We start from the raw sequence: 27,986 nt of genomic DNA on the forward strand, positions 1-27,986 counted from the left end.
GATTTGGCCTCTGCCCCATGCTCCTCAGAGGTCATCCTCGGGGCCGTCTGCATATGGGGTTGGGGGTCCTTCCATTTCTTCAAAAGGGCTTCCCTTCCTTCCCAACTCACAGTGGTGCCTCTTTCCTGTTTTACAGCTCTCTCTCTCTCTTTTTAAGATTTTATTTATTTATTTGACAGAGATCGCAAGTAGGCAGAGAGGCAGACGGGGAGCACCGTATGAGACTCGATCCCCAGACCCTGAGATCATGACCCAAGGCAAAGGCAGAGGCTAAACCCACTGAGACACGCAGGCGCCCCCTTGTTTTACCTTTCAATGAAACGTCTCCTCCTGCAAACTACAGAAGACTAGACCCCGATAGATCATGATTTTTAACGGAACAGAAGAATGTAAAAACAAAGCCACTGTCACGCCAGGAGATAGTCTTATCATATCAGGGACAATAAATCCGTGGTAAAGCTCGCAGTGCTGACTCGAAAGTAAAGAATGACCTGACACACATTCTCGACTCCTCTCAAACGGAGGAAAGTCAAATGGAGGCATGGAACGGGCGATGCCAGCTCTCGCTGGCCCTCCTGCCTTCCCCCGGGACAGACAGACCACCTTACGATGACTTTTGCCCTAATTCCATGCTGAACCCCCTATGGAGCAAGCCCCTGTGTGAATCTGTACGAGTCCTTTGCTTAAAACTTCCCAGTTCTTCTGTGGCCCGAGGAGGAGATGCCACTCTGGGAAATGGCCCCAGGATCCTCTACTAGCTGCAGGCAAAATCCTTCCTTTCCCTATTCTTTGGCTCAGTTGTGTCTTTTGGGTTCGACACCCACCAAGAGGCAAACCTAGTTATGGGTCAACACCAGGATGGCTGTTATTAAAAAAAAAAAAAAAAAGAATAAAATAAAATAAAACAAAACAGGATAACATGGGCTGGCGAGCATGTGGGGGAAGCTTCATCCGTTGCTGGTGGAAATGTGAAATGATGGTGCAGCTCTTATGGGAAAGAGGCAGAATTGTCATATGACCCCATGTCATCCTGTCGTCTAATAAAAAATGTGTATTTCACCTGCATGCCTGATACCAGCACCTAAAACCCTTGGAATCTTCTGATAAGCACAACTGTCTTTTGTTATTCATAATAATCTTCATAACAATCTTCAACCACACCCAACTTTATGTTACTGAAGAGGCCTTTGGAAAGCCCCTAACAAGGGCCCCATCCTGACTCCCAGAGAGGCGAGGGGGCTAGAAATTGAATTAATTACCGACGTCTGTGGTTTAATCATTCATGCCTCGGCCTGGTTTTGGAAAAACCCCACCTATCTGGTGACCCGAAGTGTAGACCGGAAGTATAGTTGTAGTGGAGAAGAGCAGAGTGGACCCTTGTCACCCAGCAATTCGGGTCTAGGTGTGGACGCTACGGACCTGGAAGCAGGGACTCAAACAGCCGATCCCTGTACCCCCACGATCATTTGCAGTATCATGTACGGTAGCCAGACGGCAGAACCAACCCAAGTGTCCACCCGCGGACGATGGGTAAGATAAACGCGGTCTAGGGGCGTCTGGGTGGCTCCGTGGGTTGGGCCACTGCCTTCGGCTCAGGTCGTGATCTCGGGGTCCTGGGATCGAGTCCCGCATCGGGCTCTCTGCTCAGCAGGGAGCCTGCTTCCCTCTCTCTCTCTCTGCCTGCCTCTCTGTCTACTTGTGATTTCTCTCTGTCAAATAAATAAATAAAATCTTTAATTAAAAAAAAAAAGATAAACGCGGTCTAGCCACACAGTGGGATATGGTTCAGCCATTCACTCTGAATATGGTTCAGAGTGTCCCAAGGAAGGACACACTGACACTTGCGACAGCACGGGAGCTCTCCGAAAACAGGCTACATGCAAGCAGGCAGACACAAAAGGACCCACGGGGTATGGTTCCACATGACGATGACATGCTGAGAACAGGCAAATTCACGGAGACAGGAAGTAGACTGCAGGTTACCAGGGGCTGGGAAGGGGAGGAGGAAAAAGAGGAGAATGACTGTTCACTGGGTACAGAGTTTCTGCTTGGGATGATGAAAAAGGTCTAGAAATACTGGTGATAGTTACACAACATCGGGAACGTACGGAATGCCACGGAGCTGTACGCTGAAATGGTAAACGGTATGTTATGTGTTTTTTAAAGATTTTATTTATCTATTTATTTAGAGATTTTATTTATTTATTTGAGAGAGAGCAAGAGAAGGGAGAGGGTCAGAGGGAGAAGCAGACTCCCCGCTGAGCAGGGAGCCCGATGCGGGACTCGATCCCGGGACTCTGGGGTCATGACTTGAGCTGAAGGCAGTTGCTTAAGCCACCCAGGCGCCCTATTTTAATTTATTTTATTTTATTTTATGATTGATTGATTGATTGATTTGAGAGAGAGAGAGAACAGGGGCCAGAGGGAGAGGGAGACTCCACAAGAAGACTCCCCGCCCAAGCATGGGGCCTGATGCAGGGCTGGATCCCAGAACCCTGAGATCATGACCTGAGCCAAAACCAAGAGTTGGCCGCTTAACAGACTGAGCCACCCGGGTAATTCAATCAAATTCCTTCTTCCATTTTTCCCCACCACGCACACATGCTGGAAAAAAGCGGACTGCCACCTTGTGTCATCCTGAAGCCACCAGGTGATGTGAAGCCCCTGAGCACGCAGGTGGGCATCTGCGAGACCCAGGCTTGCCTGGATCCAACCCAACCCACTGGTCCAGAGGAAGCAAGTCCCCCAGAACACTGCACAACCCATAGCTCTGCCCCCTCCCCCACACGGCACTCTGGGGGCTGCCAGAGGACCCATGGCCTTGTGGAGGGCTTCCTGTTGAGGACAGCTGGGTCTATAAGAAGTGTCATGACAGCCAAGGCCACCGGTAGGCAGCTCCCGCAGATCCCGGAGCGGCCACTGGCACCAGGGTGAGGAAGAAGGCAGGGGCGCCAGGGTGGCTCAGTGGTTAAGCATCTGCCTCTGGCTCAGGTCATGATCCTGGGGTCCCGGGATCAAGCCCTGCGTCAGGCTCTCTGCTGGGTGGAAAGTCTCCTCCTCCCTCTCCCACTCCCCCTGCTTGTGTTCCCTCTCTCGCTGTGTCTCTCTCTGCCAAATCAACTAACCCATCTTTAAAAAAAAAAAAAAAAAAAAAAGGAAAAGAAATATGCTTTGGACAAATAGGGCTGGTCCCTGCTTGGCAGAAAGCCTGCTTCTCCCTCTCCCTGTCCCCTGGTTCATGTTCCCTCTCTCTCGGTTTCTGTCAAATGAATGAATAAAATCTTCAAAAAAAGGGGGGGGGGGAGGAGAAGGCAGGTGCAGAGCCCAGTGGGGACGGAGTACCCCTCCCTTTGAAGTGGAGATTCTATCCACTTCTATTCCCAAGAGGGAAGTGGAGATTCTCTCTTCCGGATCATGGGGCTCTATTTTCCTGTCTCTATCCTCCACGAGCTACCTGCCAGCCAGCTGCTCGCGGGCCCAGGAGTCCGGCTCCCCGCCGAGACCTGGGTCTGGCCCACGGAGGGGGCACGCTGGGGACAACCGTGATGGACCAGTGAGCGCTGGAGGCCACAGACTCCAGCCTGGGAGCCCAGAGAGGTCCAGCCCCGGCCCCGGGGGACCCACAGGAAGTTGGTAGCTGAGCCAGGACTGGCACGAGTGCCCCTTCCAGCTCTGCCCTCTCTCCCGGGGCCCCCGTGTCCGGCCCGCAGTGGGGAGGAGCCGCTGGTGAGTCACACCCAGGCTCTTTCCATGGGGAATTTCTTATTTTCTCTCCTCCCTCTCTCTCTCCCTTCCCTTTCTGGAAAAATACGATTAGAACTTTGAAGGCTGAGCCGCTTCGGGTCGGGCAGCCAGATTCAGCAAATAAAAATACAGGATGTTCCGTGAAGTGGAAATTGTCGATAAGCAACAGAGAGTTCTCAAGCCTCAACATGCTCCGTGTGTTATCTGGGTCGTAACCCAGAAATGGCAGCTTCTCTCCTCCGCCTCCTCCAGAACCTGGCCGGGCCTGGCCTGGCTGAGCGGCTGTCCCTTTCCGTGGCACACGTTGGTGTGAGCCCAGAGGCTCATCGGCTCCGTCCCTGGTGGCCGGAGTTTCCGAGAGCGGGAGCCATCCAGACACCTGCTGCACCACGTCGGTGTCGCAAGGGGAATTGAGGAAGCTGCCCAGACAGCCAGAGAGAACAGGAAACCCCTGGCGGCCGCAAGAGAGGAAATTGTGCAGGGAGGCAGTTGGGAGTGGGTGGGCAGGCGGATCCCAGACAGCAGTCCTGCTGCCCCAACCCCCAGCCCCTGGGCAGCTCAGGGGCCCAGCACAGAGCGGCACTAGGAAGCAAAGAGCCACCGAGTAGGAAGACATATGTCATGTTCCCCAGCCAGCTGCAGGACACGGTGATTTGTTGCAACCCGGGGCTCCCATGTGCCGCAGCCCTGCTCAGCGCCTGTAGGGTGGGATCTGGCCACAACCCCAGGTGCCCCAGAGCAGGGACTGGAGCAGACAGCTGCTCTTCAAAGCAAGGGGGAGCCCGGGACCTGCGCTGCGGGGGCCGCAGCCGTGCCCCCACCCCACCCCGTCTTGCATCCCCCGGCCCCGGATGCTCGAGCCCTGCTTCCTCTGGCTGCTTCCCTTCTCAGCCAGGCTGCATCTGGCCTTCTGGGCCTCCCGGGTCCCGGTGGGGTCCCAATGACCTCCTGGATAGCTGGGCCTCCACACCAAGGCCTGTGGAACAAATCTGGAGCTGGTAGTGCTCGATCCCTCAGCAGAGCCCGATCTTCCCATCTCCTCAGCCTGTCCGCTCCCGAACCCCCGCACGAGGCTCGGTACCCGCCCGGTCACTGAGGACCCGCTTGCCTTGAGCCGGAGCGATGACCGGTAATTCTGGAACGCTGTGCCATTGTGCTCTCGGCCTTTCTTCCTCTCCTATATGGATATTAGCGTATTTGATTTTTCTCTCTTTTTATAAGGTTGTGGACCCTATTATAGTGCATCAGAAGATTAACAAATGTTTGCCATCACGACATAAACGGGGCAAAAATAAAAGCTTCGTAACCTCTGCGGTGTTGACAGTCGGATACGCATCCTTCAACGTTATGCTGACACAAGTAACCACACACACACACACACACACCGTGACTTTCCTCCCTTTCTTCTTTTATATAAAAACGGATCGGGGCACCTGGAGGGCTAGGTTGGTTAAGCGTCTGCCTTCAGCTCAGGTCATGATCTCAGGGTCCTGGGATCGAGCCCCGCATCGGGATCCACACTCAGCACGGCATCTGCTTGGAATTCTCTCCCTCTGCTCCTCCCCCGCTCACATGCCCACTCTCTCTCTCTCTCTCAAATAAATTTTAAAAAATGTATACATGTGAGACGCCTGGGTGGTTCAGTTGGTTAAGCGGCTGCCTTTAGCTCAGGTCATGATCCCAGCGTCCTGGGATCGAGTCCCACATTGAGCTCCTTGCTCGGCAGGGAGCCTGCTTCTCCCTCTGCCTCAGCCTGCCATTCTGTCTGCCTGTGCTTGCTCTCTCTCCCTCTCTCTCTCTCTGATGAATAAATAAAAATCTTAAAAAGAAAAATGTATACATGTTACTAAAAACTGGTAACTTTCCTTCCTGGGGATTCCGCTTCTATCTCATTAGCCAGAAATACGCTCCCGTGGTTGTGCCAGGAGCTGCAAGGGAAGCTGAGAAGTTGCGGTTTGGTTTTAACGCTGGGACCACGGCCTGCGGATGAGGAGGAAGGGGAGGAGAGGTGCTGGGGAGCCACCTCCAGCAGCGGCTCCCACACACACCGTACGTGGGACTCTGCAACCGTTCTGCTCCCCACTCGGTGGGCCATGAACCTTTCCAGATTCACGCATACAGGTCGACCTTAGGGACGTACCCAGAATGGCACAACAGTCCCACAGAATGGCATCACCCTCCTTCCTAATTGTACCCAGTATTTTCCTAAAGCAAAGGCAGAAGCAATAAGGCCCCTTGTAGATACATCGACTCATGCTGGGGTTTCTGGTCCTCAAGCCCAGATTTTCGCAGAGTGGCTCACTGAGCGAAAAGAGCGGCATCTCTGTGACTCTCGATCGCCATGGAACCATGACCCTGAAAATTAATAGCTTAGAATAATAAACTCACGGGGGCCCGGGCTCCTGGCTGGCTCAGTTGGTAGGACATACTGCTCTGTTTTTTTTAAGATTTTATTTATTTATTTGACAGACAGAGATCACAAGTAGGCAGAGAGACAGAGAGGAGGAAGCAGGATCCCCGCTGAGCTGAGAGCCTGAGGTGGGGCTCGATCCCAGGACCCTGGGATCATGACCTGAGCTGAAGGCAGAGGCTTAACCCACTGAGCCACCCAGGCACCCCAGGACATACTGCTCTTGATCTCGGGGTCACGAGTGCAAGCCTGACACTGGCATAGAGATTCTTTTTCTTTTTTTAAAAGATTGTATTTATTTGACGGAGAGAGACACAGTGAGAGAGGGAACACAAGCAGGGGAAGTGGGAGAGGGAGAAGCAGGCTTCCTGCCAAGTGGGGAGCTCAATGCGGGGCTCCATCCCAGGACCCCGGGATCATGACCTGAGCCGAAGGCAGACGCTGAACGACTGAGATTATTTTTCAAAAAATAAAATAAATAGGGCGTCTGGGTGGCTCAGTGTGTTAGGCCGCTGCCTTCGGCTCAGGTCATGATCTCAGGGTCCTAGGATCGAGTCCCGCATCGGGCTCTCTGCTCAGCAGGGAACCTGCTTCCTCCTCTCTCTCTGCCTGCCTCTCTGCCTACCTGTGATCTCTGTTTGTCAAATAAATAAATAAAATCTTAAAAAAATAATTAAAAAAATAAATAAAATAAATATATAAATCAATGAACTTACTGTCTAATATTGATTCTGAGGGTCAAGAATCAGGGAGCCGCTGGATGGATGCTTCTGGATCGGAGCGCCCCAGGAGGCTGTCCTCAGGCTGTGGTTGGGCAGCCTTCATCTGCTGGGTGGGGCGGGAGAATCAGCTTCCAAGCTCACTCGTGCAGCCAGCGGCTACAGGCTTCACATTCCCGGCACCTGGGCCTCACCAAGGAGCCACTTAAAACATGGCAGCAAGCTTTCCCCCGCAAAAGCGTGATTTAAGAAACAAAATGAGGGGGGTAGGGGCGCCTGGGTGGCTCAGTGGTTTGGGCTGCTGCCTTCGGCTCGGGTCATGATCTCAGGGTCCTGGGATCGAGCCCTGCATCGGGCTCTCTGCTCCGCAGGAAGCCTGCTTCCCCCTCTCTCTCTCTGCCTGCCTCTCTGCCTACTTGTGATCTCTGTCTGTCAAATAAATAAATAAAATCTTTAAAAAAAAAAATGAGGGGGGCCCCTGGGTGGCTCAATTTGTTAAGCATCTGACTCTTGATTTCAGCTCAGGTCATGATCTCGGGGTTCTGAGACGGAGACCCACATCGGGTTCCCCTGCTTTTCTCCCTCTCCTGCTACACTTCCGCCTGCTACACTACCGCTTAGAGAGAGAGAGTAAGCACCCAAGACAGAAGACAGTCTTTTTGTTTAAATTTTTACTTTTTTATTTTGTATTGAAACATTTTATTCATTTATTTATTTCTTTGGGAGACAGAGACAGAGAGAGAGAGTACAAGCAGGGGTTAGGGGTAGAAGGAGTTGCTCTACCTGCTCAGGGTGGGGCTCTATCCTGGGACCCCGGGATCACGATCTGAGCCGAAGGTAGATGCTTAGCCAACTGAGCCACCCGGGTGCCCCTGCCTGTTCCTTTTATTTTTTTTAAAGATTTTATTTATTTATTTGACAGAGAGAGATCACAAGTAGGCAGGGGGGGGGAAGCAGGCTCCCCACCAACCAGGGAGCCCGACGTGGGGCTCAGTTCCAGGACCCCAAGATCATGACCTGAGCCGAAGGTAGACGCTTAGCCAACTGAGCCACCCGGGTGCCCCTGCCTTTTCCTTTTTAAAGATGTAATGGGCTTATCTGATTGAAAGTGTAATACAAAAAAAAAAGAAGAAGAAGAAGAAGAAAGAAAAAAGCGTAATCCATACTAATTTTAGAAAAACTTGAAAACACAGAAGAATATACAAAAGAAATCTCAAGGCCTCATAACCCCACCAGCAAAAGCTAACGGCGGCCTCCATTTTTATACATTTCCTTCCATCCTTTCTTCTATGCACATTGTGTTAGGATGCTTTTCTCAGAAAACAGAAACCACCCTGGCTCAAACAAGCTAAAATAGAAGGAAAGCTATTCGGGACCCCAGGGAACAGGAAACCTTGAGGCGGCCAGATGTTAGGGTTGGTGGAGAACAATGAGTTTCTGTAAAGGACCCAGATGACGTCTCCAGGGCCACCCAAACCCTGACTTCATCCCAGAGGTCCTTCTCTGGCAAGGGGAGCATCTCATTGACCCAAGGAGATGACTGGGGGTGCTTAAAGTCTTCCTTGTAGTCTGATTGGGCCAACTTGCTTCAACCCCCGCTCCCGAACCAGACGCCATTGCTGGGAATGGAATGCTATAGGTTAACGGACCCGGACCCGCATAGACCTGGTTAAGAGGTAGGATTCATGCCATTGACTTAGAGCAATCACTCGCAGAGCTGGGACAGCGTCCCCTGAGTCACATGGTCATTTAGGTCAGAAGAAGAGGAAAAGGAAGGTAGGCAGGTACCAACAGTGTCTCCTTTACAAATATACTCAGTTGACATGATATAATTTCTTATTCTTACTATTTCCAGAATGTCATATTATGAATATATTCTTCTTTTAAAGATTCTATTTTTTTTTTTAAAGACTCTATTTTTAAGTAATCTCCATACCCAGCACGGGGCTCAAACTTCCAACCTCAATATCAAGAGTCACATGCTCTACTCACTGAGCCAGCCAGGTGCCCTGGCATATTCTTTACGGTTTAAATTTTTATAGATAAATGGCCACATGATCGTCTAACAAGTTACATACTATAATTTACTTTTTTTTTTTTTTAAGATTCCATTTATTTATTGGACACAGAAAGACAGCAAGAGAGGGAACACAAGCAGGGGGAGTGGGAGAGGGAGAATCAGGCTTCCCACTCAGCAGGGAGCCCGATTCGGGGCTCGATCCCAGGACCCTGGGATCATGACCCGAGCTGAAGGCAGAGGTCTTAACCCACTGAGCCACCCAGGTGCCCCTAATTAATCAATTTTATTTATTTATTTATTTATTTAAAGATTTTATTTATTTATTTGACAGAGAGAAATCACAAGTAGATGGAGAGGCAGGCAGAGAGAGAGAGAGGGAAGCAGGCTCCCTGTTGAGCAGAGAGCCCGATGCGGGACTCGATCCCAGGACCCTGAGATCATGACCTGAGCCGAAGGCAGCGGCTTAACCCACTGAGCCACCCAGGCGCCCTAATTAATTAATTTTAAATAGGCAGCACACCCAACGTGGAGTTTGAACTCACAACCATGAGAGCAGGAGTCACATCCTCTGCTGACTGAGCTAGCCAGGGGCCCCACGGTGCTCAGTTCTCTTCCACTGATCTGTAGCTCTACCCTCATGCCTGCACTGCACTCTACTGATTACTACATCATTGTAGTAATTTTGCAGTCAGGAAGGAGTGAGTCCTCCCACTTTGCGCTCTTCTTACAAGATTGTTTTAGCTATCCTGGATCCCTTATATTTCCATATGAATCCTAGGATTGGCTTTTCAATTTCTGAGGATTAAAAAAAGAAACCCACAACTAATTAGGATTTTGACAGAGAACACTTTGAATCTAGAAATCAGTTTGGGAGGACTGCCATCCCAATCCATGAACATGGGATGTCTTTATTGACATCTTCCTTAATTTCTTTAATGATGTTTTACAGTTTTCAGTGTACAAACCTTACACTTAAAAAAAATTTATTCTTAAATATTTTATTCTTTTTGTTGCTACTAGAAGTAGAATTGCTTTCTTCATTTCATTTTTTGGAATGAAATTTATTTATTTATTTAAAGATTATTTGTTTGTTTGAGAGCGAGACAGCACAAGCAGGGGGAGGGGCAGAGGTAGAGAGAGAAGCAGACTCCCTGCTGAGCAGGGAGCCCCAAAGCAGGGCTCCGTCCCAGGTCTCTGAGATCACAACCTGAGCCCGAGGCGGATGCCCAACCTCCTGGACCACCGGGGCGCCCTGTTGAGATCTTTACTGTGACGATACTAGTGTGTCTCCCTTATGTATGCCTGCATTCACCAACCACGACTGAGCAATGCTTGACACCCTTTGTAAGGACAGGGGATTTCAGAGATGAATTGGACCATCCTTCTCTGCAGAAGCCAGTCTGGTGGTACAGACAGACCTATGTGAGGGCAATTACTTGAGGAGCAGAGCACTGGGAGGTCACACTTCAATTGTGCTCCCTCCTCAGCGCCCAGCCCAGCCCTAAGCTTACCCTGAAGAAGATGAACTCATTTAAAGCTCATTATTAACATCCCTTAAAGGTGATACTTTTTTCTCCCTTTTGCGGCAGAGAAAACTCACGCAAGGTGACAGAGCCAGTCAGGAGCCTAGGCAGGATCTCAACCTGGAGCTGAAGCTCTGAGCTCTCCTGCTGTTCGCTCCCTCTTCAAAAGCATCACAACAGAAGAAGCAAAGTGCCACAGCAGTAAATACGGTAACAAGAAATACGGTAATGATAAGTAGGACCCTGGAGGTGGCCATGGAGTCCTGCAGACCCCGAGAGGGCAACAGTCCACTCTACCTGGAGGCGTAGAAGGACGTATCCACGGAGCCTTGAGAAAAGAATTCACCAGAACCCACCAGTGGGGAGGTTGTTTGGAGTCTGTGGGAAGTTGGCATCCGACTGCTTGTTACAGAAGTGCTCTCCTTAAAAGAACAAGGAGAAGAACTACAGAGAACAATTTTCTTAACCACGATGTCCTCCCTCTCTGCTCGTTTCAATTACAACCAAAATAACATTTTTTATTGAAAACAGAAATATTGGGGCACCTGGGTGGCTCAGTGGGTTAAGCCTCTTCCTTCGGCTCAGGTCATGATCCCGGGGTCCTGGGATCGAGCCCCACATCGGGCGCTCTGCTCAGCGGGGAGCCTGCTTCCCCCCCCCCCCACCGCCTCTCTGCGTACTTGTGATCTCTGTCAAATAAATAAATAAAATCTTCAGAAAAGAAAACAGAAATATTTTAAAAATTTAAGTTTAAATTCTTTTTTTTTTTTTGAAGATTTTATTTATTTACTTGACAAACAGGAAGATCACAAGTAGGCAGAGAGGCAGGTAGAGAGAGAAGAGGAAGCAGGCTCCCCGCTGAGCAGAGAGCTCAATGCGGAACTCAATCCCAGGACCCTGAGATCATGACCTGAGCCGAAGGCAGAGGCTTAACCCACGGAGCCACCCAGGCACCCCCCCAAAAAAATTGTTTTTTTTTAAAGATTTTATTTATTTATTTGACAGAGAGAGATCACTGTAGGCAGAGGGGCAGGCAGAGAGAGAGAGGGGGAAGCAGGTTCTCTGCTGAGCAGAGCCTGATGTGGGGCTCGATCCCAGGATTCTGAGATCATGACCTGAGCGGAAGGCAGAGGCTTAACCCACTGAGCCACCCAGGCGCCCCCCAAAATATTTTTAAGTTTAAATGTAAAAAACATCACACTTAACATATATTTTTTTAAAAATTTATTTAAGTGGGGTGCCTGGGTGGCTCAGTCAGTTAAAGCGTCTGCCTTCGGCTCAGGGCATGATCCCAGGGTCCCGAGTTCAAGCCCGGCATCCAGCGCCTTGCTCAGCAGGAAGCCTGCTTCTCCCTGTCCCACTCCCTTTGCTTGTGTTCCCTTTCTCACTGTCAAATAAATAAATAAAATATTTTTTAAAAATTTATTGAAGAAATCTATACACCCAACTCCGGGCTCAAACTCCCGATCCCCCTCCCCCACCGCAGATCAAGAATCCCTAAAATACTTTTAAGAGAAGTATTATTTACTGATTTCTAATCACATGTGTCTATGATATTCTAACACTTTGAAATGGACCCAGAACGGTGTAAAAATTGCAGTTTGCAGGCCAAAGGCTGCCAGGGGTGTTTTGGTGTGAGAGCAAATCACACCACGGCCGGCAGCAGAAGGTCCCCTAAGACAGCAAACATGGATTCCTGCCTCAGCTGGGAGTTTATAAAAATTTTCCATGAGGTGGCAGTAGCTCTTCAAGGAGTCATGGAAACCGATCTCAGCTGAAAATTCAAGTTTTTTGGTGTTGGTGGGTTTGTTTTTGGTTTGGGGTTTTTTTTTTTTTTTTGCCATTAAAGTGATATCTCTTTCATGCACGTGAACTTTGCCTCCCTTAGACTAAAAGCCATGATTTAATAATTCCCCGATTTACAGAGCAAAAGTGGTTTCAGGTGTCGCTCTTTTCTGGAACTTTCTCCATCCTATTCTCTACCAGCTCAAGCGGGAGGCGGACGGAGGCTTCCTTCTACCTCTCAAGGTCATTTCCGAGCCAGCAGTCTTAATGAATGATGCAAAAGGCGATTCGCAGCACAGTGACCAGAAAGCCGTGTTCAAGGTCAGCCCCGCCAAGCAATGGGAAGCGAGAGGTAAGTGATTCTGGCGTCTGGCGGGTTTTCGTGCCCTCCCCACGCCCCCGTGAGTGTGTCTCTTACTTTCTCTGCTCTCGAGCTGACTGCCCTGTTCATTTCTATTTTCTCAGAAATCCGCACCGATCCCAATTTACGCTGTGAGTAGGAGACAAGGGTGAGAGAGGAGCCCAGTTAGCTCAAGTGCAGCAGAGAACAAAAACTAGAAAGGATGGGCCGTCACAGAAGGGAATTGTTTCTGTCCCCGGAAGGAACAAAGGGGCAGATGGATAAGGCCAGGCGGAGCCCAGGCTCTGCCTCTTAGCAGCTGGGCCCTCACCTGATCTCTGAGCCGGTGTTTTTCAACCTTAGAAAGAAGGACAATACCTATTCGCGGGATCCGAGAGTGCAAAGGTGACAATGTCCAAATTAGTGGGAGTTAGCCAAGTATTTCACCAGGCCATCCAAATATGTTTCCCTGCCGGCGCTTTTTTTTTTTTTTTTTTTCATTTGCCTGTTTCCCACCCCAGAAAGACGGCGGAATAAAAATCAAAGTCCTCATCCTCTTGTCAATCCCTTTTTGGCTGGCTGCCCTCCCGGGTGGCACAGCAGAATCACTCGGGAGCCCTCCCTCTAGCCTGAGCCAACGGCCCCAGTCCCTGTAGGTGGGGTGGGAACTCGAAGCTGCCACTTCGTAAACCCTCTGAATGCCCTTGAAGGGATTCTGCCTTACCCGGAGCCGTCACGTGGTTTCCTTGCAAAGGCCGCTGCGGGCCAAGAAACCCAAGATTTCTCTTAAGTGGATCTGGGAAGCCGCTGCTTCAAGTTCAACCTCGCAGATTCCGTGGGATCTCACTGAGATCAGTGGACGTACTTGCCTTCTGGTCGTAGAGCAGCATTTCACGAGCGTCTTTACACACTAATTCAACAGGGAAAGTGGAGATCCGTGACCTGTAATTTGCAAGATCTTTAATTTACTCTAATTATAAGGACACTTCTGAAATTAATGTCCAGATAACCAAAGGCACTAGATGACTATGCAGTGCCTCCCCGCAGGGCCTTCCTCCTTCCCTCTTCTCTGTCCCTTCCCAAAACAGTGCTTCAGTTCAGGTGGGTTTGGGTTTTAGGGGTTTTCTTGTTTTTTTTTTTTTATTTTAATTTTTATTTTTTTACTACTTTAAGTACTTTATTTGCTGTGACCTAGTTCTAAATCCCCTCATGAAAGTATCAGCAGATTTTGGTTAAATCAGTTTGTTTTGTTTTTTATATTTTGCAGATCTCTTGAGGACTTTTTTTTCCTTCAAAAAAATTAAAAAAAAAATATTTCGGGGGGCACTGGGGTAGCTTAGTCGGTTAAGTGCCTGACTCTCGGTTTCGACTCATGTGGTGTCTCAGGATCATGAGAGCAAGCCCCAGAGTCTGTTTCAGAATCTCTCCCTCCCGTTCCTGCTCCTTCTCACGCCTCCCCAAAATAACTAAATAAATCTTTTTTTTTTTTAAGATTTTATTTATTTATTTGACAGACAGAGATCACAAGTAGGCAGAGAGGCAGGCAGAGAGAGAGGGGGAAGCAGGCTCCCTGCTGAGCAGAGAGCCCGACGTGGGGCTCCATCCCAGGACCCTGGGATCATGACCTGAGCCGAAGGCAGAGGCTTAACCCTCTGCCTGCCTCTCTGCCTACCTGTGATCTCTATCAAATAAATAAATAAAATCTTAAAAAAAAAAAAAAAGAGTCTCTTAGGATTTGTTTCTCTCTCTCTCTCTCTCTCTCTTCTTTGCCCCTTGGTTAAATCAGTTTTGAGTCAAAGCCATTCATTAAATAGGAATCTTCAAATGCAACTATTCCAAAAATTTTCTCCGTGCTGCCTGATCAAGACTAATTTACTGTAATACTACCTTTTTCTGGAAGGTATCTGCATATATTTAAACTGAACTCAACATTTTTTAAAATATGTCCTAAATCTAAAAAAAAAAAAAAAAAAAATTATTCTGTATTAAAACCAAAACAATTTTCATGCCACTTCCCTTTCCAGGCTTTTTTGTAAAGTGTGGTCCTGATATGTCTTGGTAAAAAACAATAAATGTGCGCCAAACTTCCCCTCTTCGAAACAGATTCTCTCTTCCTACAGCCTTGGAAACCAGAGAGCAGCAGCCCACAGTAACAGCTTCTGGCCAAGAGCAAAACTCAGGCTGCTGGGGACCGGGTGTTCCTCTACTGGGGGCCACACATCCTCTGGGATGACTACACTGCATGCCTGGAACTCCTCTGTACACCGTCCTAACCACATCGATAGCCCATTCTGTTTTTTAAAAAAGATTTTATTTATTCATGTGTCAGAGCAGAAGCAGGGGGAGCAGCACACAGAGAGGGAGAAGCAGGCTCCCCGCCGGGCAAGGAGCCTGACTTGATCCTAGGACCCTTTTTTCTGGGTCCTGACCTGACCCAGAAGCAGGTGCTTAACCGACAGAGCCACCCAGGTGCCTGTGAATCTCCATATTTATTAAATAACTCCTCATTCCATCTCCCTTAGCTCCTGGCAACGGCCATTCTGCCTTCTGTCTGCAGGAACAGGACTGCTCTAAGGATTGCAAAAAAGTGGAATCATACAGCATTTGTCTTTTTGCGGAAGCAAAACATTTTCTTTTCTTTTCTTTTTTTTTAAGATTTTATTTATTTATTTGACAGAGAGAGATTACAAGTAGGCAGAGAGGCAGGCAGAGAGAGAGAGAGGAGGAAACAGGCTCCCTGCTGAGCAGAGAGCCCGATGCGAGACTCGATCCCAGGACCCGAAGGCAGCGGCTTCACCCACTGAGCCACCCAGGCGCCCCAGCAAAACATTTTCAAGTTTATTTCTTGACGTCATCTCTACACCCTACTTGGGGCTCGAACTCCTGACCCCGGAGATCAAGCGTCACACGCTCCCGTGACAGAGCCGGCCCCGTGCCCCTGGGAGCACGGTGTTTTCAACCATACCTTCGTCCCACCGGAGGCACAGCCAGTGAACAGCAAGATCTGAAAGTTTGAACTTCACCATGACGTATGCAAAACACACACACACACACACACACACACACACACACACACACGCTGTATAGAGCTGGGCTGAGTGGAACAGAGTCCGTCTGTGCGGGCCTGTTCCGCGGAACTGCCGCCGCCCCACGTTTTTCACCCGGATGAGCAGAAGAGAAAAGTGTGCTTTTGGCAACTGACGAGGGTCAAGGTCTTTCGAGTTATACAAGACCAGGCCTGCCGGGAGGCTTCTCAGGACGGATCCTGGAACTGAAACCCGACAGGAAAACCGGTTGCAGAGGGAAGAGGGGGCCCCTCCGGGATCAAGCCCAGGCCAGGTGTGGGCAGAGGGGCCTTGTGGGGTCGGAGCTCAGGCCTGGGAATTTCACAAAAGGCTGGTCTGGTTCTGCAGGTTTGGCTTTGAGGATCTGATCCTGGGCCTCCCCGTGTTATCTGCGCTTCCCATGCCAACCTGGCCCAGGGTCAAGGTAGGCTAGGTCCTGGAGGAGCCGGGGAGCAGGTGCCCTGAGGACTTCGGCAGGAAGCCCGTCAGCAACCGCTCCTTACTGTCTCCGTGCGGAAAAACAGTGTTATTACTTGACGAAATGTTCTGGAAACTGCTCTGCGGTGGAAGGCCTTGCTGGTTGCCCCGGTGGTGGCAAGGCCAGATGGGGGCCCAGCGCAGGCTGGGGCAGCTGGGTGACCCCCACTGCCAGGGGACAGGTGGCCCGACCTGTGGCTTCGCGCATGTTCCTAAGATGCGGAACGCAGGCGGGGAAGGCCCTCCCTGCGGCGTCAAGCACTGTTCTTCCCCTCTCTTTTGTTGCTGTGCAATTGGTCTGGAGAGCGCGACCTTTTCTTTCTTTCTTTTTTAAAGATTTATTTTATTCATTTATTTTAGGGGGGTGGGGCAGAGGGAGAAAGCAGACTCCCCACTGAGCGCAGAGCCTGGCGGGGCTCGATCTCAGGACCCTGGGATCATGACCTAAACTGAAACCAAGAGCCAGAAGCGTCACTGACTGAGCCATCCAGGCGCCCCTCTACCCTTTCTTTTTAGACCATACGGGCTTACAAGGGACCGGCCTCCAGTGCCTCCAGGTGTGACCGTGGGCCACTTCTGGGGCCTGGCGGGCGGGCTCATGGGTCAGGGGCTCCTGGGGCCATCAGATCTCCTATAACTCACTGCTTGTCCACACAGCCCCTTGCCCATCCCCTAAGGGCTCATTGCAGCAGCCCAGACCGTCTCCCCCGCCAACCTGCAGGGGCGTCAGCCTTCCGGGGCCTCGTGGCACCCATCCCATGTTCACGGAGGGTCCTCAGGTCTGCTGTGATATCCCGCACACCGGGTAAGACTTTCTCAGGGTGCCAGGGAGGCCATGGTGGCCCAGAGATATGGGTGCGGGGCTGAGCGATACCTGCCATGTCCCCTTTTTCCCCCATAAGCCCCCACCAGCCCAGGGCAGCGGGCTGTCGGCTGAGAGCCTCTCTCCGTCTCTCTCTCTCCCTCTTTCTTTCTCCCCTCCCTTTCCTCCTCTTCTTTCACAGTCTGTGGTTTCCTAAAAGTGAAACAAGCATCCACCCTAAGAACCCACAATCCCATTCTTTAAAAAATACTTTATTTATTTATTTGATAGAGAAATCACAAGGAGGCAGAGAAGCAGGCAGAGAGAGAGAGAGGGGGAAGCAGGCTCCCCGCTGAGCAGAGAGCCCGGTGCGGGGCTCGATCCCAGGACCCTGGGATCATGACCTGAGCTGAAGGCAGAGGGCTTTAACCCACTGAGCCACCCAGGCGCCCCTACACAATCCCATTTCTAACGATTTACCCCAGAGAAGTGAAAACACGTCCACACACAGACTGGTATTACGACCAGAGCCACTTTATCCATGATAACCCCACTGGGGAGACAATCCCGAATTCATCGAGGCTGGAGAAATCGTGCCGCGTCCATGCAATGGAATGCGACTCAGCAGTAGGAAGGAATGAGATACTCACAATTCTGTGACTCCAACCCCAAAGCGTTAGAGGGGACCAGGGAAATAAGCCCTACTACATAGAAAGTAGGGACTGGACGAGTCTGGGACAGGCAAAGGAGTGACGGCAAACAGATCAAAGATCACAGGGGCCGGGCGGGGGTAGGGGGAGGCTTAACCAAAGCTAGGGGGCACAAGGGCACTTTGTCGGTGGTGGAAATGTTCTGGATCTTGGTTATGGCGGGGGTTCCGTGGGTAAACACATTGGTCAAAAATGCATTGAACGAAACCCGGAAAAAGGAATCATTTTCTTCTGTGTAAATAAAGTACTTGAATAATGGGGTTTTTTTGTGTGTGTGTTTGTGTATTTTTTTATTTTTTTTTAAAGCAGCTTAGCCCAGCTTGCCCGAGTGCGTGGCTCCGTTTGGCCTGGAAAGGGAAGCTGGAATGACAGGCATCCTGACCAACGCCTCCAGCACCAACGACTTAGGTGGCACAGAAGACCCATTGTGAGCGGACCCGAGTCTCTCTCTCCAGCCTGTTCCGCACCTGGTCCTCAGCCCGGCCAGCACGAACTGGTTCACGTTCCGTCTGTGAGCCCTGTACCTTGACACCTCTCTGTCTTTGACCTGCTCCTCTCCGTGCTTTCAATAGGCCCCAAGTTTTTGGTGGGGAGTTTCCATGCATCCTCGAGAGCGCCACTCGGGTGTCTCCTCCCCCGTGGCCTCGGGGCTAGCCTCACTGTATTATAACCTGTTACTCTTCAGTCCCCCCACACACAGTCTGTACCACCTTGAGGTCAGGCATGGTGCTGGATTTCCCTCTGCACCCCCCAAGGCAGCTAGCACCTTCCCTGAATGTCCATTATGCAACACGCCCCGCCTACGTAAGTCCGCCCAATACATTCCAACAACCTAGTACCACGGATGTGATTCCCCCCAACTTGCAAATGAGGAAATTGCGGCTCCAAGACTTCAGGTGATGATGCTGGAGACCTCAAAGGCAGGAGGCGGCACCAGTAGGACAGAGAGCGGAGCACAGTCCCTGCCTTCCGTGAGCTCATAGAGGGGAGCAGCTCACAGAGTGGGAAGCGTCCACCGAATGGAAACATGAGTGAATGAATGAAGGGGTTCGGGCGGCCATTCCCCCACTTTGCTGTCTGCAGCAGCACAAGCCCACAAGTAAAGCAGCAGCTCCTAGTTGTTGTTTTCAACGATTTTATTTATTTGAGGGGGTGGGTAGAGGGAGAAGCAGGCTCCCCACTGAGCAGGGAGCCCCACATGGGGCTCGATCCCAGGACCCTGAGATCATGATCTAAGCTGAAGGCAGATGCTTAACCCACTGAGCCACCTGGACGGCCCAGATTCACAGCTTTCTCGTTGGGCTTATAGCCACGGCTATGTTTTGTATTCTGCTATAAAAATCTTTTGATTTTATTAACAAAGTTTATGCCGTCGCGGCTTGCCTTTTGCCTTGTAACGGCTCTGGAGATGTGCCTAGAACGAGGCCCGGAATGCAGTCAATGTTCCTCCAGTATTTGTTGGAAGTTCTGTCCGTGCACTTTTATGAAGCTTGATTTTGAGAAACTCAGCTTTCCTAGTCAGATTAAAAAAAAAAAAATCTTTAATTTCCTATGTCTGTCTGCAACATGTGAGGAAATTGCTTGCAGATAATTTCACTTGACTAAAAAACAAAGCATAACCTTTGATTCGGGGCCAAGTGTGCTTGGTTTTCTCCTCCTTTCCAGTTTATTGGTACGACAGATAGAATTGCGCTTACTCTGCGGTACCACACCGAGCAGGGTAATTGGGAAACCAGTACCTATGCTCTGCTTTATGCTTTTATAAGAATTAAACCTATCATCAGAGTATGATGCAACCAAATTATTGCTACTTATAACAACATGGGGGAAATCTCATAAACAGAATCCGGAGGGAAGGAAAGGACACAGAAGAGTGTATACCCATCATAATTCCGTGTACGTAAACTTCAAAAAGAGCCGGGGTGCCTGGCTGGACCGCGTGACTCTTGATCTCGGGGTTGTGAGTTCGAGCGCAAGGTCGGGTGCAGAGATTACTTAAAAATAAAATCTTTTTAAAAAAGATTTTATTTATTTATTTGACAGACAGAGAGACCACAAGGAGGCCGAGAGGCAGGCAGAGAGAGAGGACGAAGCAGGCTCCCTGCGGAGCAGAAAGGCTGATACGAGGCTCGATCCACGGACTCTGAGATCATGACCTGAACCAAAGGCAGAGGCTTAACCCACTGAGCCACCCCGGCGCCCCAAAAATAGAATCTTAAAAAAGAAAGTTCAGAAAGAGACACAATGTATCTGTGGTCATGGAAATCAGGGCAGTGGTTATTATGGTGGGGGTTGTGGGGGGACTTCTGGGACACTGTCACTGTCCTATGTCTTGGTCTGAGTTCTGAGCACACAGGGGTGCCCCCTGTTAAAAGTTCTTAAAGCTATTGACTAGTCTGTGCTCTTGTCTGCTTGCCTGGGATATACGAATAAAGAAGTTAATGGGACAAAGCCAAATTTCAGCCCCTTTTCTAGCATCAAGGAGGGTCTTTTCATCATTTGCCCTTTAGCTTCTGTAAGCCCGCAAAGACTTACAATGAGATAAAATGTGGTTTGGGAGGGAGATGGGGGGGGGAGGATGGGCCAACCGGGTGAAAGGGAGTGGGAGGTACAAGATTCCAGTTATAAAATAACCAAGTCCGCGGGGACGAAAGGCACAGCATAGGCAATATAACCAATGGTATTGTAATCGTGTCGTACGGGGACAGATGGGAGCCACGCTTGTGGGGGGCCCAGCATGACACACAGAGTCCCAGAGTCCCCGGGCTGTGCTCTTTGAACTCTTAACACTGATGTAACAGTGTTTCATTTCAGTTAGTCAACATCTGGGACCTGTTTGTTCTTCTGCGGTAATCTATAAGATTACCTGTATCTATTTTTTTTTTTAAAGATTTTATTTATTTATTTGGCAGACAGAGATCACAAGTAGGCAGAGAGGCAGGCAGAGAGAGAGGGGAGGAAGCAGGCTCCCCGCTGAGCAGAGAGCCCGATGCGGGGCTCGATCCCAGCACCCTGGGATCATGACCCGAGCCGAAGGCAGAGGCAGGTGCCACCCAGGCACCCCTACCTGTATCTATTTTATGTTGTTATGACTTTTTCATTTCATTGAGCATTAGTTTCAGGAGTAGAACACTGTGATTCTAGGGGCGCCTGGGTGGCTCCGTGAGTTAAAGCCTCTGCCTTCGGCTCAGGTCATGATCCCAGTGTCCTGGGATCGAGCCCTGCATCGGGCTCTCTGCTCCGCAGGGAGCCTGCTTCCTCCTCTCTCTCTGCCTGCCTCTCTGCCTACTTGTGATCTCTGTCTGTCAAATAAATAAATAAAATCTTAAAAAAAAAAAAAAAGAACACAGTGATTCTACAACTCTGCACCCTGGTCTAGGTTCAACGGCAAGTCCAGTTCCCGCCTGTCTTCCAACAACACGATTACGGCACTGTCACCATATTCTCTACGCTGTACCTTTCAACCCTGGGACCTATCCCTTCCACCCCTGGAAGCCCGGACCTCACACCCCTCAGTCCCTTTTGTCCATCTCTCCACGCCCTCTGCCCTCTGCCCACCACCAGTTTGTTCTCTCTTTGTAACGGTCTGTTTCTGCCTTGATTTGTTTGTTCATCCATTTTCTTTTCTCAATTCCGCATATAAATCAAATCATAGGGTGTCTGTCTTTCTCTGACTTCTTTCACTAAGCTTAATGCCCTCTGGGCTCACGGATATGGTCACAAACAGCGAGATTTCATTCTTTCTTATGGCTGAGTGCTATTACTCCGAGCTATTTTTATTGATGGACTTCTTAGGATTTTGCCCAATGTGACTGTTTCAATTTGTTCTTATAAATTTGTTTAGAAAGCAAATACCTTTTAAAAATGAGGGGCTCCTGGGGTGGCTCAGTGGGTTAAAGCCTCTGCCATCAGCTCGGGTCATGATCCCGGGGTCCTGGGATCGAACCCCACGTCGGGCTCTCTGCTCGCCAGGGAGCCTGCTTCCTCCTCTCTCTCTGCCTGCCTCTCTGCCTACTTGTGATCTCCGTCTGTCAAATAAATAAATAAAATCTTAAAAAAAAAAAATGAACACCTCCATGGTATGTGGAAACAAAAATGTTCCTACAGTTCATTTCTAAGTTAGCTGGTTACTGTTTTGTTTGCTCAGTAAATGATGTTTAGCTGTTAAATGTGAGTACGCGAACACACCCAAGAATGCCACTTTGGTAAATAAGGCCATCTTCAGGGTCATTGTCAGATCCCAGAAAATCCCAGATCCCAGGCAACCAGCCCATTCTGTACGCTAAAGGACTAGCCTCGTTCTGGTATCAGTAATGCTTATTGGTAAATGTCCTTCTCTTTTCTTTTTCCTTTCACTTTGAACTCTATTTTGTGATTGAAAATCAGGAGGGTTCTACCAAAATCCAAATTTTTGACTTCTCTTAATCCAGAAAATCTGGTGACAAGGGACCTGTGTTTCTGATTGGGAACACATGGCTGACTCATATTTTATCAGGCCTTGTCATGTGACAGGCACTTACCCTGGGCCAGGACTTCGGGTCAAGGAACGAAAAGAGATGAGATCTCTGCTCTCAAGAAATTAGAATCATGGGGCGCCTGGCTGGCTCAGTGGGTTAACTGTCTGCCTTTGGCTCAGGTCATGATCCCAGGGTCCTGGGATAGAGCCCCACATCGGCCTCCCTGTTCAGCCGGGAACCTGCTTCTCCCTCTCCCTCTGCCTGCTGCTCCCCCTTCTTGTGCTCTCTTTTAGATAAATATATAAAACTTTTTTAAAAATTCCAGAATCCTGGAACGCCTGGGTGGCTCAGTTGGTTAAGCAGCTGCCTTCGGCTCAGGTCATGATCCCAGCGTCCTGGGATCGAGTCCCACATCGGGCTCCTTGCTCGGCAGGGAGCCTGCTTCTCCCTCTGCCTCTACCTGCCATTCTGTCCGCCTGTGCTCCCTCGCTCTCCCTCTCTGTATCTGACAAATAAATAAAATCTTAAAAAAAAAAATTAAAATTCCAGAATCCTGATTTCTTTAAACAATTCTATGTATTTGTTTGTTTGAGAGAGAGACAGCAAGCAAGTGAGGGCAGAGTGGGGGGCAGAGGGAAGCAGAGAGAGAATCTCAAGCAAACTTGGAGTTGAGCACAGAGCTCAATGTGGACCCTGCTCCCACTCCCATGAGATCAGTAACTGAGCTGAAACCAAGAGCCAGATGCTTAACCAGCTGTGTCACCTAGGCCCCCCAAGACTGATTTTTTAAAAGATTTTACTTATTTATTGGACAGAGATCACAAGAAGACAGAGAGGCAGGGAGAGAGAGAGAGGGGGAAGCAGGCTCCCTGCCGAGCAGAGAGCCTGATGTGGGGCTCGACCCCAGGACCCTGGAATCATGACCCGAGCTGAAGACAGAGGCTTTAACCCACTGAGCCACCCAGGCACCCCAAAGTACTATACTCTTAAAATGGGTGTATTCAGGGGTGCCTGGGTGGCTCAGTGGGTTAAAGCCTCTGCCTTCAGCTCAGATCATGATCCCAGGGTCCTGGGATCGAGCCCCACATCGGGCTCTCTGCTCAGCGGGGAGCCTGCTTCCCTCTCTCTCTCTCTGCCTGCCTCTCTGCCTACTTGTGCTCTCTCTCTGTCAAATAAATAAATAAAATCTTTTTAAAAAATGGGTGTATTTACGTTAATTTTACAAATCCATTTTGTTCTCATTACGCATACACACACAAAGGTAACCACCTGAAGTGGTCGATGTGTTAATGGATTTATTACAATAACCATTTCACCTTATCATGATAATTTGATGATTTCATAAAAACCATCAGGTTGTATGCCTTAACCTTACACAATGGTACATCAATTATATTTCAATAAAAATGGAAAGAAATACAAAATAAATTCCTATGATGAAAAAAAGAATCCATTCTGGTGTCACACAAAATGGTTGAGCGGGCAGCTCTGGGGGTCAGTCCCTCCTCCCCTGAAGCAAACATTGAGTTGAAAAGAATGACTGTAATCAACGATTTCAGAACTCTGGGGCCTGATCAAGCCCTTGTAACAACCAGAAGAGTGCTTGACGAGGGAGAGGCTGCTGTTTCATAACCAGCGTGCACAAAGCAGCCGCTATTGCCTGGTCCTCGGTCCCCACCATGACTGTGGGTAGAGCAGCCTGTGTTTCTGGAGAGGCTGGATGGGTGCCAGGGTGGGCAGTGGGGAATATCATCCTTCGAAACTTTGGGGTTGGGGACGCCTGGGTGGCTCAGTTGGTTAAGCAGCTGCCTTCGGCTCAGGTCATGATCCCAGCATCCTGGGATCGAGTCCCACATCGGGCTCCTTGCTCAGCAGGGAGTCTGCTTCTCCCTCTGCCTCTGCCTGCCATTCTGTCTGCCTGTGCTCTCTCTCTCCCCCCCTCTCTCTCTGATAAATAAATAAAATCTTTAAACAAAACAAAACAAAACAAACCCAAAAAACTTTGGGGTTGTGCACTTTGGTTTGTTTGGTGGTTACCGGAGCAGACTAGTGTAGACAGGCACCTGCTTTTCCCTCTGGGGATCCCTTGTGCTTGTGTTCCCTCTCTTGCTATCTCTCTGACATAAATAAACAAAGTCTTAAAAAAAAATTAATGCTAATTCATCTCAAACTCTTCAAAACGATTGAGGAGAAAACACCTCCTTACTCACTCTATGAGACCAGCCTTGCCACGACAGCAAAGCCAGACAAAGACACTAAAAGAGAAGAAAACCATAGGGGCTCCTGGGTGGCTCAGTGGGTTAAGTGTCTGAGTCTTGATCTCAGCTGGGATCATGGCCTCGGGGTCATGAGACTGAGTGACAACAGTTTCTGTGCTGGGTGTGGAATCTGCTTAAGATTCTCTCTCCCTCTCCCTCTGCACCAGCCCCCCCGCCCCCCCGAGCTCACTCGTGCTCTCTCTCTAAAAAAAGGAAAGAAAGACGGAAGGAAGAGAGGGAGGAGAGAAGGAGAAAACTAGGTCAACATCCTTTATGAATACAGATGCAAAAATCTTCAACAAAATACTAGCAAACTGAATTCGGCAGCACATTAAGGTTAAGCACATTATGTGCTATAACCAAGTGGCGTTTCACTCTGAAATATGAAAATCAATCAATGTAATACATTTCATTAACAGAAGGAAGGAGAAACAGCTACAGGATCATCTCAATTGAGCAGAAAAATAATCTAACAAAATCTTTTTTTTTTAAGATTTTGTTTATTTGACAGAGAAACAGACAGCGAGAGAGGGAACACAAGCAGGGGGAGTGGGAGAGGGAGAAGCAGACTCCCTGCTGAGCAGGGAGCCCGACGCGGGACTCGATCCCAGGATACTGGGATCTCGACCTGAGCAGAAGGCAGAGGCTTAATGACTGAGCCACCACCCAGGTGCCCCAATCTCACAAAATCTAACACTGCTTCATGGTAATGTCATAGTGAGCAGTGACAGACTGAAAGCATCTCCCCTAAGACTGGAAACAAAACAAGGATATTGGGGCACCTGGCTGGCTCAGTCCGTGGACCGTGTGACTCTTGATCTTGGGCTTGTGAGCTTGAGCCCATGTTGGGTGTAGAGAATACTTAAAGATTAAAAAAAAAAAAAAAAAAAAACCTTAAAAAATAAACAAAACAAGGATGTCTGCTTTCCCCATTTAATTCCCCATGTATTTTCCACATAGAAGCCCTAGTCTGAGTAGTTAGGCAAGGAAAAAAAAAAAAAGGCATCAAAATTGAATAGGAAGAAATAAAATTATTCCCGTTCACAGACAGTATGATGTTATATGTAGGATGTCCTAAAGAACCAGGCAGAGGGAGAAGCAGGTTTCCTACTGAGCAAGGAGCCCGATGGGGGAGTGGATCCCAGGACTCTGGGATCCTGACCTGGGCTGAAGGCAGATGCTTAACTGACTGAGCCACCCAGGTGTTCCTAATCACTCATGTTTCTATAAACTAAGTGATGAACAAGTTGAAAAAGAAATGAAGAAAACAGGGGTGCCTGGGTAACTCAGTGGGTTGAGCATCTGCCCTGGGCTCAGGTTGTGATCTCAGGGTCCTGGGATCGAGTGGGGTGTCAGGCTCCCTGCTCTGCGGGGAGTCTGCTGGCCTCTCTTCCTCTGCCCCTCCCCCTGCTTGTGCGCACTCTCTTTCTCTAATATGAATAAATAAAATATTTTCAAAAAAGGAAATTAAGAAAACAACTCCATTTCCAAGAGCATGAAAAAGAATATAATACTTAGGAATACTTAGGAATAAATCAACTTAACTAAGGAGACCAAAGTTTTACATACCGAAAGCTTCAAAACACTGCTGAAAGAAACCAAAGACCTAAACGGAGTGGCAGGATAATTTACAATCGTGGAGTACAACAGTCACTATTGTCACAATGACGACACTACCTGAAGTGAAAAACTACTATTCTGTGCAAGGCACTCTAACAGCTGTAGATTGGAAGTGAATACAGATTCAACAGAATCCCTATCAAAATCCAAATGGCGGGGGGCCTGGGTGGCTCAGTCGTTAAGCGTCTGCCTTCAGCTCAAGTCATGATCCCAGGGACCTGGGATCGAGCCCTGCATTGGGCTCTCTGCTTCTCCCTCTTCCAGTCCCCCTGCTTGTGTTCACTCTCTCACTGTGTCTTCCTCTGACAAATAAATAAATAAAATCTAAAAAAAAAAAAAAAGTTTGGTGGCGCCTCCAAAAGTTCAACATGAATTTACTGTATGACCCAGCAATTTCCCTTCTAGGACTATATCCCAAAGGAAAACGGGGGTGCCTGGCTGGCTCAGACAGGGGAGCGTGCTGCTCTCAGTCTCTGGGCTGCGTGAGTTCGAGCCCCACATGGGGCGTAGAGATGACTAAAAATCTTAAAAAAAAAAAAAAAAAAAGCCAAGAAAAAGCAGTCAAAACAGAAACTCAAACAGATACTCAAAAAGACAGTTCGTGGGCGCCTGGGTGGCTCAGTGGGTTAAGCCGCTGCCTTTGGCTCAGGTCATGATCTCAGGGTCTTGGGATAGAGTCCCGCATTGGGCTCTCTGCTCAGCAGGGAGCCTGCTTCCTCCTCTCTCTCTCTCTCTCTCTCTCTCTCTCTGCCTACTCGTGATCTGTCTGTCAAATAAATAAATAAAATCTTTAAAAAAAAAAAAAAGACAGTTCGTGAATGTTCCTAGTAGGATTATCCACAACAGACAAAAGGTGGACATGCCTCCCGTCGGATGAATGGACATGCAAAATAAATACATATAGAAAGGAAAAGTGGCCATAAAAAGAAATTTCTGTTGCATATGCTTCAGCAAATAGCACTGAAAACTTGCTGGACGAAAGCAGCCAGTTACTGTGCCATCCTCTTTTTAAGAGGTATCGAGAAAAGGCAGAAAGTACAATAGAAGTTATGGGGCCCCGAACGGAGAAGAAAATGGGGAGTTACCGCCTGATGGTAGAATTTGGGTTTGGGTCCTGCCAAAGTCCTGGAATCCACTCACTGTGACGGCTGCAGCACACTGTGGAGGTCCTTGATGTCACGGACGGTCCTCCTAGAAATTGTTCCAACAGGGAGTTTTATGCTATATATATTGACAACCGAACCAAAATGCATACCAAGGTGAGCATTTCTCCCGAACTAGCTGGATGGTCAAGACCGTGGGAAAGGGGAACCTTTCCAGCGTTGTGGGTCGATGACGCTGTCTGGGGCGCGGGACCGGGGCGAGGACGGGGGACGCGAGAGCGGGGGCCTGCGCTAGGACACCAGAGCAGGGGGCTCCTGGGCACAGTTTCTAAGGACGGACGGGCGTGTCCCGAGCTGTCCCTGTCCTCCTGCAAACTGTCCTCCTGCAAACTGTATGGCCACGGAAAGTCCTAACCCGCCCTGGGATTGCTCTGCTTTGGCTGGCGGCGCCCCCCGAGGATGCAGCTGCTTTGCGGGGGTGGGGGGTGGGGGGCGGACAATTCCCACCTCCCACCCCCACGCAGGTGCCCTACCAGCTCTCCTGCGGCCACGTGCTGCTGGCATTTCCAAGAATGCCCAGGACAGGCCTGCTCCCGGCTCGGAGGAGGCCCCTTGGCCCGCGATGGGAGCCTGCCGGGAGGGCAGAGTCCAGGTGCCCTCGGGCCAGGACTTCCGCCCCGCCTGGACGACCTTGCCCCCACCCCCACCTCCCCCGGGGGCTGCAGGGGAAGTGACGAGCCCGCAGGTCCTGCGGGAGGGATGTCCCGCGGCCCACCCAGCGGGCGGGCGGGCAGAGCCGGGAAATGGGACTGGGACCCGCACCCTGAGGGCGGGACTGCCTTGCAGGCCGGGTGCAATGGAGAGCCCGGACCGCTGAAGCTCAGGTGGAAATGCAGAAACCTTGCTTGGGGAGAACGTGTGCAGGTGCCTGTGTACATATGCACGCCTGTGTC

At 49.6% G+C, this 27,986-nt stretch overlaps 3 long non-coding RNA genes across 4 annotated transcripts; 1 reads left to right on the forward strand and 2 right to left on the reverse strand.

Annotated features, from left to right (window-relative positions):
• Positions 1 to 2,039: 2,039 nt before the first annotated feature.
• Positions 2,040 to 13,254, forward strand: LOC132026642 (uncharacterized). Of its 2 annotated transcripts, none has more exons than XR_009406956.1 (3): positions 2,040 to 2,144; positions 12,403 to 12,553; positions 12,667 to 13,254. It is a non-coding gene; the product is annotated as an uncharacterized LOC132026642 (long non-coding RNA). The 2 variants fall into 2 exon arrangements; XR_009406957.1 differs by lacking the exon at positions 2,040 to 2,144 and adding an exon at positions 11,865 to 12,216.
• Positions 11,634 to 17,850, reverse strand: LOC132026643 (uncharacterized). The gene is made up of 4 exons (XR_009406958.1): positions 15,507 to 17,850; positions 13,266 to 13,483; positions 12,620 to 12,691; positions 11,634 to 11,803 (listed from the first exon to the last, which is right to left on the reverse strand). It is a non-coding gene; the product is annotated as an uncharacterized LOC132026643 (long non-coding RNA).
• An 863-nt stretch (positions 17,851 to 18,713) lies between these two features.
• LOC132026641 (uncharacterized) lies at positions 18,714 to 27,734 on the reverse strand. Its single transcript, XR_009406955.1, has 3 exons — positions 27,567 to 27,734; positions 27,016 to 27,121; positions 18,714 to 19,109 (listed from the first exon to the last, which is right to left on the reverse strand). It is a non-coding gene; the product is annotated as an uncharacterized LOC132026641 (long non-coding RNA).
• Between the last annotated feature and the right edge of the window lie 252 nt (positions 27,735 to 27,986).

Source organism: Mustela nigripes, chromosome 11, assembly GCF_022355385.1.
Source record: "Mustela nigripes isolate SB6536 chromosome 11, MUSNIG.SB6536, whole genome shotgun sequence".
Classification (NCBI taxonomy): domain Eukaryota; kingdom Metazoa; phylum Chordata; class Mammalia; order Carnivora; family Mustelidae; genus Mustela; species Mustela nigripes.